Source organism: Mus caroli, chromosome 7, assembly GCF_900094665.2.
Source record: "Mus caroli chromosome 7, CAROLI_EIJ_v1.1, whole genome shotgun sequence".
Lineage (NCBI taxonomy): Eukaryota > Metazoa > Chordata > Mammalia > Rodentia > Muridae > Mus > Mus caroli.
The window spans coordinates 110,289,327-110,292,819 of NC_034576.1; positions in this window are offsets into that span (position 1 = coordinate 110,289,327).

Sequence of the window (3,493 nt, forward strand, 5' to 3'; positions counted from 1 at the left end):
AAGGAAAAGTAATTGTTGCTTCCTATTATTTTTGTTGTTAGAGTTGGCATTCTGATCTTGTGGCTGTCTTCTTTTAGGTTTGTTGAAGATTGGAATGGAGCAGAAGTTGTGTTCCACTCACCAGAGGTCCTAAGATCCATGGAGAGTCCTCTGGGGACCTTGGGAGTGTCCACAGACTCTGCGCCCAAGGTGCTGCGGTGCTGGCGCTGACCAGAAGGTGACATTCTTTATATAAACAGAAATACAAACTCAAAAATTCCTATTCACTCAAGAAACCCTTAAAATCCTCAAAATTATATTGAGAAACAACATAGCTGACATGTCACAATTCTTGTTTTCAAAGTATGTTTATTTTTGAATGTGAATATAGCTTTATGTTATCCAAGGCTTAATAACCTCCAAACTTATTTTGCACATGTCCACCTTTTATTTCTAGGCATTCTGCAAATTTCAGCTGCTTGAAGGGTTTCTTCTGTTTGTCGCTGTACTGATTATCCTACACTGCACTTGTTCCACAGAAGAATCCCTCCTCCATTTTGCTGCCTTGCTGAGAGATCGCTCATGAATATAGCTTTTAATGGCTGAGCCATCTCTCCAGCCTTCCAAAGTACGTGCCAAGGCTACAGTGACCTAAACGATATGGTGCTGGTTTAAAGAAGATACAGAGACCCAGGAAAGAATGAATATAGATCTCTGCAAGCCCCATGAACTCTTGTCAGTTGATTCATGTCGTGTCCCTGATCCCCACTGGTTCCTCAATCCTTCCTCTCCATCATCCACAGGACTTCTGATCTCTGTATATAGGTTTGTCTCTGAGACTGTGCATCTGTTCCTATCAGTTGGTGGATGAAGCCACTCTCTGCTTTCTTTGATGACCATTATGCTTGGCTCCAGTCCCAGAAAACTGTGCAGGCAAGACAAACTGTAGGTCAAATGTTTTGTGGCTGGGTTGATGTCCTAATCCCTCCACTTGAGGTCTTGCCTGATTTCATAAATTTTAGGAGATAGTTCAGGCCCTGTGTGTTCCATTATTAGGAATCTTTGCTAAGGTTACTTTTACAGATTTCATTGAGTTTGGACTAGGTTTCTACCTCACCACTGAAATGCCCCCAATACCAGTCTTTTCTCCCAGTATTTTATCTCTTCCCCCATCTGATCCCTCCTGTTCTCACCCCCATGTTCCACCAGGCTACTCGTAAAAGGGATTTGGGAGCCTGTAAGGGTCTGGTATAGGTCCTCTGCATATATGGTATAGCTGAATAGGTTGGTGTTCTTATGGGGAAACCTGGTGGTGGGAGCAAGGGCTGTCTCTGACTCCTTTGCCTATTTGTAGGACCCTTTCCTCCTTACTGGGTTGCTTTGTCCTGCCTTGATATGATGGTATGTGCCTGATCTTATTCTAGCTGTGTATGCAGTGTTTGGTTGATGTCACTGGGAAGCTGATATTTTCTGAAGGTTGGTAAAGGGACAGTAGATCTGGGGTAAAGAAGAGAGGGCAGGGGAGGGGAGGGGAACAGAGAGGGGAGGGGAGAACCTAGGGAAAGTGGAGGGAGGGAAACTTCACTCAGGATGTATATATAAGAGAATAATAATAATGAAAAGAATAAGCTCTCACCTATATGCTGAATAATCTTTGAAGACTGTGTCATTGTCACACAGCAGATAATGGAGTTTGTCATTAACACATGGCTGAGAAAACTAAATAGCTAAATGTAAAAGGATGAAATCCAACCTCAGCCTTATACGATATAAAAAAATCAACTCAACAGGATTGATGTCATACCTGAAACCATAAATACTCTAGAATCATACATGGGCAGCCAATCTATGATATTTGCCTGAGGAGTTATTTCTTGCACACGAAAGTTAAAGATACAAATAACAAAACAAAAACCAAATCAGTTTCCATCAAAGCCTCCCCAGAGCAAAGAGAAATATTTAAGAGAAGGAAGCAACAGTCATGGAACTTGAAAATATTTGCACATCACATATCCAAAAAGAGTTACTTTGCCAAAAATAAGCAAAGAATTCTTTGAACTGAAAAAAGTTGTGATTTATAAATGGATTGGAGCTGGAAATATGTCTCAGCAGTTAAGAGCCCTAGCACCTGGGGTGAGTGAGCGGACTGCAGAAGCAACACAGCTTCTGGGATAGGCAGAAGTGACACAGCTTCTGGGACAGGCCCAGTTTTGGGCTACAGACATCTGGGCACCTTCCCCTCCAGAGGAGAGGTGGCAGCCCAGGAGGGCTGTGACTCCCAGAGCAGGTGAGGGAGCCATGTTGTCTCCCGGGTCCCTCTGAGACCAGACTGTGCAGATCAGCTCTCGGACTGTGGAGTGTGAGCGAGCAGGCTGCAGAAGCAACTCAGCTTCTGGGGCAGGCAGAAGTGACACAGCTTCTGGGACAGGCCCAGTGTTGGGCTGCAGACATCTGCGCACCTTCCCCGTCAGAGGAGTGGTGACCACCTGGGAGGACTCTGACTTCCAGACAGGTGAGGGAACCATCTTGTGTCTTAGATCCCTCGGAGACCAGTCTGTGCAGGTGAGCGCTCAGATTGCAGAGGCAACCCATCTTCTGGGACAGACCCTGTTTCAGGACTCTATCTTCAGTCAGGAGGCAGGTCTGAATGCCAGACCTGGACTCCCAGGACAGAGGCTAACAGAATCACAGGAGGAACAGGCTCTAGCCAGAGACAACTATAACAACTAAGACCAGAGATTACCAGATGGAGAAAGGAAAACGTAAGAATCTTACCAACAGAAACCAAGACCACTCACCATCATCAGAACCCAGCACTCCCACCTCAGCCAGTCCTGGATACCCCAACATATACAAAAAGCAAGATTCAGATTCAAAATCATATCTCATGATGGTGGTAGAGAACCTTAAGAAGGGCATTAATAACTCACTTAACAAATACAGCAGAACACTGCTAAACAGGTAGAAGTCCTTAAAGAATCACAGAAAAACACTGCTAAACCGGTGGAAGTCCTTAAAGAGGAAACACAAAAATCCCTTAAAGGGTTACAGGAAAACACAACCAAACAGGTGATGGAATTGAACAAAATCATCCAAGATCTAAAAAGGGAAGTAGAAACAGTAAAGAAAACTCAAAGTGAGATAACTCTGGAGATAGAAACCCTAGGAAAGAAATCGGGAACCATAGATGAGAGCATCAGCAACAGAATACAAGAGATGGAAGAGAGAATCTCAGGTACAGAAAATCCAATAGAGAACATGGGCATAACAATTAAAGAAGATGCAACATGCAAAAAGATCCTAACTCAAAACATCCAGGAAATCCAAGATATCATGAGAAGACCAAACCTATGGATAATAGGAGATGATGAGAATGAAGATTTTCAACTTAAAGGGCCAGCAAATATCTTCAACAAAATAATAGAAGAAAACTTCCCAAACCTAAAGAAAGAGATGTCCATGAACATACAAGAAGCCTACAGAACTCCAAATAGACTGGACCAGAAAAGAAATT